Source organism: Macaca nemestrina, chromosome 3 (genome assembly GCF_043159975.1).
Source record: "Macaca nemestrina isolate mMacNem1 chromosome 3, mMacNem.hap1, whole genome shotgun sequence".
Lineage (NCBI taxonomy): Eukaryota > Metazoa > Chordata > Mammalia > Primates > Cercopithecidae > Macaca > Macaca nemestrina.
The window spans coordinates 100,117,000-100,129,285 of record NC_092127.1 but is presented as its reverse complement, the minus strand read 5'-3'; the positions used below and the strand labels follow the sequence as shown (position 1 = coordinate 100,129,285).

The 12,286-nt window shown below is 36.9% G+C and overlaps 1 protein-coding gene and 1 pseudogene across 6 annotated transcripts in view; one reads left to right on the top strand and one right to left on the bottom strand.

Moving 5' to 3' along the window:
- Positions 1-12,286, bottom strand: part of LOC105479633 (family with sequence similarity 13 member A) — a 377,790-nt gene that overhangs the window by 303,828 nt on the left and 61,676 nt on the right. The gene's annotated exons all lie outside the window — the stretch shown is intronic.
- Positions 10,300-11,064, top strand: LOC112426318 (small ribosomal subunit protein eS4-like; annotated as a pseudogene).

Genomic DNA, 12,286 nt, shown 5'->3' with positions numbered 1-12,286 from the left:
GACTTGCTAGGTCTTCCATTTTCATCTTTCTCCCATGCTGGATGCTGCCTGCCCTCAAACATTGGACTCCAAGCTCTTCAGCTTTTGGACTCTTGGACTTACACCAGTGGTTTGCCAGGGGCTTTCAGACCTTCAGCCACAGATTGAAGGCTGCACTATCGGCTTCCCTACTTTTGAGGTTTTGGGACTCGGTGGGAGTTTACCTTGTGATTGTTTGAGTCAATACTCCTAATAACTCCCCCTTCATGTATATACCTATCCTATTAGTTATGTCCCTCTAAGAGAACCTTGACTAATACACTCTCCAGTCACCAACTGAGTCAATCTTAGGGAACACTGGGGAGACACCGCAGCCAGATCACCCTCACATTCAGCCTTTTGAACTTAAAAAAATTTTTATCTATCCCAAGACTACCTCCTCATCTGTTAAACTGCAGTAATAACACCTACTTAAAAGTGTTAGGAGTGTGAGTATAAGGGAGATAAAGAGAGATGTTAATGAGTACAAACACACAGTTAGAAAGAAGGAATACATTCTAAGATTGATAGCAGAGTAGGATGACTATAGTTAACAAGTACTGCATATTTCAAAACAGCTAGAAGAATGGACTTGAAATGTTCCCAACACATAGAAATGATAAATACTTGAGGTGATCAAGTCAAATACCCTGACTTGATCATTACACAGCCTATGCATTTAATAACATATCACATGTACCTCATAAATATGTACAAACATTATCAACAATAACAATTTTATGAGAGTTTAATTAACCCAATTATGCCAAAGGTTGCAAATTTTTCTTGCTAAAAATCAGACCTGGATGATGACCTTGAGCAGTAGGATATAAATAACTCCCACAAGCTTAGCGTTCCAATAATGGGACACTAGGCATAAATGGGTTAAATAATGTATATAAAAGCATTTCTCACACAGTTGGAAGAGAGTTAATGCTAAAAATGTTGATTAAAAATTTCTTTGTGGTGACCAATTCTTTAAAAGGATAGTGTGGCAAGCCAGGCACGGTGGCTCATGCCTGTAATCCTAGCACTTTGGGAAGCCGAGGTGGGTGGATCACTCGAGCCCAGGAGTTCAAGACCAGCCTGGCCAACATGGTAAAACTCCGTCTCTACTAAAAATACAAAAATTAGCCAAGTGTGGTGGTGGGTGCCTGTAATCCCAGCTACTCCAGAGGCTGAGGCACAAGAATTGCTTGGACCTGAGTGGTAGAGGTTGCAGTGAGCTGAGTTTATGCCACTGCACTCCAGCCTGGGTGACAGAGCAAAACTCTGCCTCAAAATAAAATAGAATACTGTGGCAGAGTTTACAGTTGCCTATTGATGGGTGTTTCTCTTCCTTAGTAAGAGAACTCTGATTTTGTTTGCAATGGTAGGGAACAAAGTGCTCAGTTAAAACGTACCCAGCCTTCATTGCAGCACATCTTTGATAGACATATGTATATGTTTGATGAACAAGATATAAATAGACGCTGCTGAGACCACCAGAAAAACTCCTTAAAAGTGGAGCAATACAGTTTCCCCATGTCCCTGTTTTCTGCCTAGATCACAGATACAACGCCCAATAGCCATGCTGTAATTAAGTAGCAACCCAGAAGCTAAGCTCTAAGTACAGTAAAATAGAAAAAAGGGACTTGTAGCCTGATGACGTAATAGAGGCACATGTCCACCTTGGAATAGCTAGCTATGGACTTATTTTATGTGAGAATCCCCAAATAGTGCTCTGTCAGAAAGTCAATTATTTACTGAATACGTTGTTAAATCAAGGAAATCTGAAGCTGTCTAAAAACCAATTTTCTAAATCTAGTACATTAATTTGAAAAACTCAAAGCAGTTCTTAGATACCTTATTCGTTACCCTTACAGAAACATTTCATAGCATAAAGAGTTATTTATGTGCATTGTAGATCCAAGACAATAGCTCTTAACCTAGAACCCATGAATCATGAGACCCTGAAAGTACATAAAATATAATTTTTTTAGAAATCATATTCTCAAAGAAGTCTATGATCTGAAAAATAAAGATCCAACAATCTTTAAACATTCACAGAAAAGTAAAGTTTAAGATTTTTAAAAGATAATCCATTTAAATTTCTCTTTATGTTTTTTTCCTATTTAGCCCATTGATTTTTTCATCCAAAAATTATTTAAAATAACTTAAATCGCCTTATAGCTCACAAATTAAGTTCAACTAATTTTTTCAAATTAGACTAAAAACTTTCTATTAAAAAAGACTCTATGTACTTGATACTGTTGAAATGTTCAAGAATCTATTAAAGACAAATCCAATAAAAATCTCAGGGTATCACTTCTTCTGAAACCACACAGATGAAGACAGTGAAGAAAAGTAACAGAAAAGCTATAAACTCTGATTTGTATACGTGATGCCAAAGGTGAGGATGGTGCGGAAAGCTTATGGCAGACATCACACCAGCACTGGGGTAGGAGTCTAGAAAGGACCAGCAGTGGAAAGCGTTCAAACTCTCCTACAAATATTTGCCACCTGAAAGAGAGAGCACACTGTCAAAAGGAGCTGAAAAGACTCAGCTGATTGGAGAAGAGGAGGGAGAAGGTACAGAAGACACCTACAGGCACACCAAGGTGGCAGATACCAGGAAGCATTAGAAAAATACACTACCTAAGAGTGAGTGCATCACCTTGGAAGCCAAGTTTACAAAGAAAAGGCAACAGAGCTCTCTTGACCCAGGCCAGCTTCTGGGAGGCAAAGGAGAGATGGGCAAACAGAGGGGCTGTATTAAGAAAACAGTCATTTTTGTAGTAATAGAGGGGGGAACCTCCCTGAACTGTGAAACTTGAAAGGCTACTTTGGCCTGTTATCACTATACCCCACAGGAAACTCTTGCTACTAACCCGCAAAACTTCATCTCACTCAAATATGAGTAGGAAAAAAGGATCATGGCCAGCATTTACATAGGAACAGTATTTTTTTAAGTATAAAAAAGCATCACTATCTTCCTGCAAGAACTCATCAGAAAAATGCTGCCAAGAAGCAGACGGAAACTATAACCTAACAAAAAGAACTAACAAAATTTTAATAAGGATGTGACAACAGAAGCACAGACAACAACAACAAAAAGATAAATAGAACTTCAAAACTAAAAATGTTTGTGCATCAAGAGACACCATGGCCAGGAGCAGTGGCTCATGCCTGTAATCCCAACACTTTGAGAGACTGAGGCAGGAGGATTGCTTCAGTCCAGAAGTTCAAGACATCTGGGCAACATAGCAAGACCCTGTCTCTACAAAATACAATAAATAAATAAATAAATAAATAAATAAATAAATAAATAACCAAGCAAGCAAGCAAGCTGGGCATGGTGACACACACCTGTAGTCCCAGCTACTCAGGAGGCCGAGGTGGGTGGACTGCTTGAGCCCAGGAGGTCGAGGCTACAGTGAGCCATGATCTCACCACTGCACTCCAGCCTGAGCAACAAAATGAGACCCTATCTAAAAAAAAAAAAAAAAAAAAAAAGACACTTATCAAAGAGTGAAAAGACACAACACATAGAATAGAATCCTATAGAATAGGGGAAAATATTTGCAATTCATATATCTGAATACATATTCAAAATATGTAAAGAATTCCAACAATTCAACAACAAAAAATAGCCCAGTTCGAAAATGAACAAAGGACTTGGATAATCATTTTTCCAAATAAGACATAATGTGCCTAATAAGCACATTAAAATATGCTCAACATCACTAGTCTTTAGGGAAATGCAAATCAAAACTACAATGGGATATCTCTTCACACCAATTAGGATGGCTATTATAAAAAAAGAAAGAAAGAAAATAACAAGTATTGGTTAAGAGGTGGAAAAGTTGTAACCCCTGTGCATCATCAGTGAAATACAAAGTAGAACAGCCAAAGTGGGAAACAGCTAAATGGTTCCTCAAGAAGTTAAACATAGATTTACTACATTATGTAATGATTCCCCTTCTGGGTATATACTCTGAAAGCAGGGACTCAGACAGACATTTGTTCAACAATGTTCACAGCAGCATTATTCACAACAGCCAAAAAGCAGAAACAATCTAAATTGTTTCACAACAGATGAATGGATAAATGTAAGGTAGAATATACATAAAATGGAATATTATTCAGGCCTGAAAAGGAATGAACTTCTGACACATGCTACAAGATGGATAAACCTTAAAAGCATTATGCAAAGTGAATAAACCAGACACAAAAAGACAAAAATTGTCTCGTTACACTAACATGAGATACCTAGGCTAGGCAAACATACAGAGACAGAGGGAAGAACAATGGCTACCGGGGCTGGGAGATGGGAGGATTGGAAGTTATTGTTTTATGGGGATAAAGTTTATTTTGGAGGTGATAAAAAGTTCTTGAAATGGCTAGTGGTAGTGATGCATAACACTGTGAATATGCTTAATCCTACAGAATTATACACCTAAAATAGTTAAAACAGTAAATTTTATGTTATGTATATTTTATCACAATAAAAAAAGTTAAAGAATTGATCACAATGATGAAAGAACACAAATCAGAAATAAAAAATTCAGGGAAGAATTTGAGCCACTTTAGATCCCACCTACGCTTCTTTCCAACATGCGTTTCTCTTTTTTCTTTTTTTTTTTTTACTTCAAAAATGTTTTTGAGGTGATCAGATAATAGGAGAATGTGAAGTAGAGACCGGTGGAACTCAGGAAACAGGGAAAAGGGAAAGGAAAAAACATTTCAGAAGTGAAGACTAAATTATAAGAACACAAAGAAGAACAGAAATTGTTCACCTCAGTAAGGGGCAGAGAGGAAATGAGGAAAGTAGATATAATGAAACATTTTTAGAAATCAGAACGATTTGAGAGTTACAGAAAGCAGCTAACTGATGCCACTTTATGCCCCATTTCCACTCTTAGAAATCCCCAATGAAGAAAATCAAACAATGGAATAGAATATTTAAAGATGTAATTCACAAAAACTTTGTTTAAATAGAAGTGCTTTGAGTTTACATATTGAAAGGCACATCACAAACCCAGAACAGTCTGCACAAAGATGTATTACAAGGAAATTATTAGACTAACAATAAAGAATCTTTTGCGCAGCCAAGCAAAAATCATGTCACCATGTAATAAAAGAAAAATAAGAGTAGCCTCAAATTTATAGATTGTAGTACTTGATCTTGGCAGAGCATGAAAGGCTTACAAAATATTTATGGAAAGAAAGTATGAGCCAAGGCCGGGCGCAGTGGCTCACGCCTGTAATCCCAGCACTTTGGGAGGCCAAAGCAGGTAGATTACCTGCGGTTGGGAGTTTGAGACCAGTCTGACCAACATGGAGAGACCCCGTCTCTACTAATAATACAAAAATTAGCTAGGCATGGTGACACATGCCTGTAATCCCAGCTACTTGGGAGGCTGAGGCATGAGAATCGCTTGAACCCAGGAGGCGGAGGTTACAGTGAGCTGAGATCGCGCCATTGCACTCCAGCCTGGGCGACAAGAGTGAAACTCCATCTCAAAACAAAAAAAAAAAAAAGAAAGAAAAGAAAGTATGAGCCAAATTTAATAATCAGCCAAGCTGTCCTTCAACTATAAAAGCTACAATTTGAACAGACAAAGGCTAAAAGAATACTGTACACCTGAACCTTCCTTGTCCAAACTACCAGAGAACAAATTTTAACCAATTACTCAATGGCTGGGAAAGTTTGATGAAAAGACCAGCAAAAAAATTAAAAATAAAGTAAAAGTACAACCATGTAATATGAAGAAGAAATGAAAAATCTGGAACAATTATACACAAAAGAGAAGATTGGAGGTTGGAACATATTCAGGTTTTAAAAGAGCTGCCACATGGTTCAGACTGTAGGAGAAAGTAAATGGCAGTTACATGGAGACACATTTTAAGACATATAAAGAAGAAATAACAGTCACTTCTATTGATGGAATAGATTTTCTCAGAAGGTAGTGAAATTCCTAATAATCGAAGATGGGCAAAAATTATAATGTGATACTATTTGTTATCCATTCTACTCATAGAAATTTTTAAAAAAGAAAAGAGTGGCCAGGCACAGTAGCTCATGCCTGTAATTTGGGAGGCCAAGGCAGGCAGACTGCTTGAGCCCAGGAGTGCAAGACCAGCCTGGGCAATATAGCAAAACCTCATTTCTGCAAAACATACAAAAATTAGCCAAGTGTAGAGGCATGCGCCTATAATTCCAAGTACTCAGGAGGCTGAGGTGGGAGGATCACTTGAGCCTGGGAGGTTGAGGCTGCAGTGAGTCATGCTCACACCACTGCACTCCAGTCTGGGTGACAAAGTGAGGCCCTATCTCAAAAAGAAAAGAAAAGTAACTCAAAGAGTTGAATAAAAAACCAAAGAGTAATAAAAAATATATATTTTTAAGTAAAAACAAGAAAAAGAAAAAAGAGAAATGAATGTTGGAAAGAAATATTGGTGGGATCTAAAGTGGCTCGAATTTCTGGAAGGCAATTTGGCAGTGCCCAGCAAAAGTTAGAGCTTCTTCATAGGTCATTCTCTCTCCAACCAGGCCTCTGAACACAGGGGAAGGGCAAGCAACAGTAAGCAAGACTCATATCTTATACAAAGGGACTGCCAGATATTTGCAACATACTGTTATCGGGGCTGGAGTGGGAAGAAGGCGATAAAACTCATGTCAAGTGTAATCTTTTTTTATAAGTCTACATGATCACAGAAAAACTTTAGAAGGACATATACATATATTAAGTGGTTTTTTTGGGGGGGGTTGTCAAATCTTGAATAATTCTTATTTTCTCCTCTTAAGTTTTCTGTAGTTCCTCATTTTATACTCCAGACGTGTTACTATCACAACAAGAAAATTAAAGGTTATTATAAAAAGTTAAATTCTCTATATAAACACAAGTCAAGACCTATTGCTGAACTCCATGATGGTAGAGTGAAGAGGTCTGCAAATACTCTCCTACAAAAAAAATGTATAAAACCAGACCAAACAAAAGAAGTTCCAGGGCTCTAGAAATTGATCAAAGATATAAAAATTAAATTGAGAAACATTTATTCATGAATGGGAGATGAAGTGTAGTTAAGAATAGTGGGAGTTTGCAGCACTCTTGCCTAGGCCTGTTTCCAAACCCTCCATGCCCTAGGCTGGGCTGGCATAGTAGTGTTACCACAGGGGGAACCAGCAGTGAAAACCAGTGGCTTTGGTGATTTGGAAGAGAGGACAAAAACCCACACCCAGTGGATCATGTATCTAATAAAGGACTTGTATCCAGAACATAAAGAACTTTTATAATTCAATAAAACCAAAATGACACAACTAAGAAACAGGCAAAAGATATGAAAACACATTTAGCCAAAGAAGATATACAATGGCTAATATGCATATGAAAATATGCCCAATATCATTAGTCATGAAGAAATTGAGATAGCACTACTAACTTACTACAATGGTTATAAGAAAGAAAACTAACAATACTATATGTTGGCAAGGATATAGAGAAACTAGAACCCTCATTCATTACTGGTGAGAATATAAAATGGTACAACCACTTTGGAAAAGGTTGGCAGTTTCTTAAAATGTTAAATGCAAAATTACCACACAACCCACTAATTCTACTCCTAGGTACCTACCCAAAAGAAACGAAAATCCATATCCACACAAAGACTTGACTTGTATATTAATGTTCCTAGCAGCATTACTGATAATAAAATCAGAAACAACCCAAGTATCTATCAGTGAATGAATAAAATGTGATATATCATAAATAGAATATTATTCAACAATAAAAATGATGTGCTAATACATGCTACAACATGGATGAACCTCATAAACATTATGCTAAGTGAAAAAAGCTGATCACAAGAGAACATATAAGTTCCATTTATATCAAATGTCCTGAAAAGGCAAACGTATAGTGACATAAAGCAAATTAGTGGTTGTCCTGTGGGGGTGGGGAGGGATGGTGAGAATGTTCTAGAATTGGATTTTGATGATGCTTGCACAGTTGGTCAATTTACCAAAAGTCATTAAACTGTACAGTTTTAATGAGTATACATATGGTATGTAAATTATACCTCAAAAGAGCTGTTAATAAAATAGAAAGTCAACAAGTGCTTGGTAACTTCCTCTCAAAATAAGACTACTGTCAGTAGAAATAATATATGATATTAATATTTTTGAAAGATTCCATATTCTTCAGTCTAATACTATTGCTTTTCAATAATTCTAGATGAAATAGATAACTTTTGGAGTGGGTCACTTTTAAGAGATTACTACTGCTACACTAATGTACAAAAAACCTGAAACACAGAAACATTTATACACGTAGAATCCTTTGGTTACTTGGAAAAAGGTGGAAAGCTATTAATGTCACTATTTTACATCTTTTGTTCATCATTTTTGGCAGTTTTAACAAGACAAAAGATTTAAACAGAAAAGAACCATCTTGTAGGAGGTCACTATCAATTAAATCTGAAAAAATATTCTTGGAAAGATTATTCTTGCCATCATTTCTCAACATATTTACTGGAATGTAAAGTTAAAAACAGAATAGTGTTTTGAATTTTTATAAAATTACAAAGACTCGGGCTGGGTGCAGTGGCTCATGCCTGTAATTCCAGTGCTTTGGGAGGCCGAGGTGGGAGGACTGCTTGAGCCCAGGGGTTTGAGGCTGTAGTGAGCTGTGATCTCACTATTGCACTCCAGCTTGGGCTAAAAAGCAAGACCCTAACTCAAAACAAAAAAAAAAATTATAAAGACACATTTAAAGTTAATGACCTTAATGCTGTAGGAGAATTACAGCGTTACAGTGTCAAATGAAGACTCACTTGTTTATATATAGTTTCAGAAAAGTCAAATGTGCAGAAAACTAGGCCTATGTGATTTCTTTACAGCGTAAACCACAGGAAAAAAAAATCTATGACATCATTTCTTTACATTTTAACTAAAACTTCCTTCCTAAACATTAAAGAAATCTTTGGAATTTAACCACAAAAGCAAATTAAGTTCTTATTTTTTGGCAACTTTATATCAAAATTCTCTTTCAACAACTGTTTCTCTTTAGCGTATCATTTTCACTGCCACTCTGTACATTTTTCATAGAATAAAACATTTGTCTGAATTCTACTGAATTATTATTTTGTTTTGTTTTGAGACAGAGTCTTGCACTGTTGCCTAGACTGGAGTGCAGTGGCGTGATCTCGGCTCACTGCATCCTCCACTTCCCAGGTTCAAGTGATTCTCCTCACCTCAGCTTCCCAAGTAGCTGGAAATACAGACACCTGCCACCACACCTGGCTAATTTTTTTTTGTATTTTTAGTAGAAATGGGGATTCACTATGTTGGTCAGACTGGTCTCGAACTCCTGACCTCGTGATCCTCCCACCTCAGCCTCCCAAAGTGCTGGGATTACAGGCGTGAGCCACCACCTCCAGTCTATTGTATTATTTTAAGTAATGTATACATTTTTATACAATGAAATAGAATAAAAATTTAATAATTCCATAGTAATGTTCTCTATCTCATTTTTAAGAGTCTCTAATATTTTCACTTTCTGATTTGCCAAAATATTAAGTTAACTTGAAAAAAGAAGATACCATAAAAATAAATAAGAAGTACCATAATGTTCTTTTGAAATTGGTTGAAGTACTGAATTGGTAGAAAAACTAATACAACTAGTAAGGATATATTTACCAACTTTGTTTAGAAAGGCATTCCTCAATCCAAAATTACTTTTCTTTAATTCACATATATACTATTATTCTTATGATTTCACTTTCATATTTACATTCTCATTCATCTGTAGTTTAAATCATAAGGAAGAAACCCAACCAATTATTTTTCTCCAAGTGACTAGCCATTACAAAATTGCTTTAATTTGTTATTTTAATATCTGATAGGGTAGCCCCTCCAAGGTTAACATTCTTAAAGGCGGTAGCTGAAATAATTCAAAGTTGGAGTAAAACAAAACATGGAATTTTTTCCCATGAACCATTCATTGAATGATTTTTTAAACTCTCCAGTCTGCCTATTTACATGTTAATTATACAATTTACATAATTATACTATTACTCACTGCAGTATCACTATTTAAACCATTGTAAATTCATATTTGCAGATAACAGCTAAAGTATGCTTGCTTATAGTTTCCATTCCAGGAACTACTGGACAAGAGTTTCTTCCTTGTCTCTAAAATTTAATTTCCCTAATTCAGTTTTAAGATTTAGATCACATTGAGAGTATGGTTGCACCGGAAAAGAAGAGATTCTCTTCCCTCACAGGGTTTCGCCATTGCCCGGGGTCCCAAGAAGCACTTGAAGCCTGTTGCAGCTCAGAAGCATTTGGATGCTCGACAAACTAACAGGTGTATCTCCACCTTGTCCATTGACAGGTCCCCACAAGCCGAGGGAATGTCTTCCCCTGATTGTCTTCCTCAGGAATAGACTCAAGTACACATTGACTGGAGATGAGATACGTATGCAACGCTTCATCAAAATTGATGGTAGGGTTCGAGCGGACAGCACATATCCTGCTGGATTCATGGATGTCATCAGCATCAAGAACACAGGTAAATACTTCCGCCTGGTCTATGGCACCAAGGGCCGTTTTGCCATTCACCACATCACAGTGGAAGAGGCAAAGTAAAAGTTGTGCAAAGTGAGGAAGATCACTGTGGGGATGAAGGGAATCCCACACCTGGTGACTCATGATGCTACCCAAATCCGCTCATCAAGATGAATGAAACTGTGCAGACTGATTTAGGGACCGGCAAGATAATCAACTTGATCAAATTCGACATGGGCAATGTGTGTATGGTGATTGGTGGAGCCAGCCTCAGTCGTCTTGGTGTGACCAACAGGGAAAGACATCCTGGTTCTTTTGATGTGGTGCATGTGAAGGATGACAATGGCAACAGCTTTGCCACAAGGGTTTCTGACAGTTTTGTCACTGGCAATGGCAATAAGCCTTGGATTTCTCTCCTGAGGTGAAAGGGCATCCGACTTAAAACTATTGCGGAAGAGAAAGACAAGAGGCTGGCCACCAAACAAAGCAGTAGCTAAATTATAGTAGCAGCATATCTTTTTTCTTTGCACAAATAAACAGTGAATTCTCGTTTAAAAGAAAAAAGAAAGATTAGATCACATTAATCTAACTCTTGGTCTTAACAGTCTTTGTTACCCAATTAGCCCATTCTTTTACTTCCTATGCTGCTTCATGCTGGTGGGCGCTTCCTACCACTATCATTAAAGCTTACTTATGCTGATGCTCACTCAAAACAACTGACCCTAAAACAAATCTCCTAGATTCTAGTGATTTTACCCATACTCTCTCACAGCTTCTTAACACTAATCTATAACTAAGTAATTGACCACATGCTACGATCTGTTATAGCAGCCTGAAGAGACTAAGACACCATGCTTTTGTTTGATTTCTGAATTCTGTATAACATAGATGAAAATTCTACTTGCACTACAAGTTTACAGAAGAAAATATATAATGCCTTTGTTTGCCTTTCATTAACCTCTTCTTCCTCAAATACTTCAATTATTGGTTTACTGTATAGAGAAGCACAACTAAATGTTTAATTCTGGTTAAAGTTTGGTCTAAATCCAATAATATAAACAGTCTCTTCAGATCACAGAGTTCCTTTCATTTTATTTAAAATAAAGTACAATGAACCAATAGTAACAGTATTAAGGAAACTACCATAAAGCAAGACACAAAGTAGCCTGCCATTTCACAAAGGTAAAATTTTTAGGATGCTACATAGCTTACAATGTATTTTCACATTATTGTTTGATTTGATGTACACAACAATCCAATTTAGGCTGCTATTATCTCTATTCAATAGGTGAAGAAAGTGAGAGAGGCTAAGTATCTTGCCCAAGTTCAAACACCCGGCAAGTGGCCTACCCAAGATTCAAAGCAAAGCTATGTCATTCCTGCTCTCAAATCCTGCCCCAGTTCATTTCATGAAAAGCCTTCCCAAACCACAGAATAGCAACGCATTGTAAGATGAAGTGTATTGATTAGATGTTTCTGACTGCAAGTAATTGAAATTCCAGCTCAAATTGGCTAACATACTAATGACATTTATCATCATATTATAGTAATACAAAGGAGTTCAGTAGAAGGAAGACTCTAAGTTGGTGGATTCAGTGGTTCAAGGATATCATCACTATTCTACCATTCATCACCGTATAAAGTCTTCATCCTTAGGCTACCTTTATCTATCGGTTAGATGTCTGCCAGCAGCACCTGGAGTATATAATTCCTTGTAGG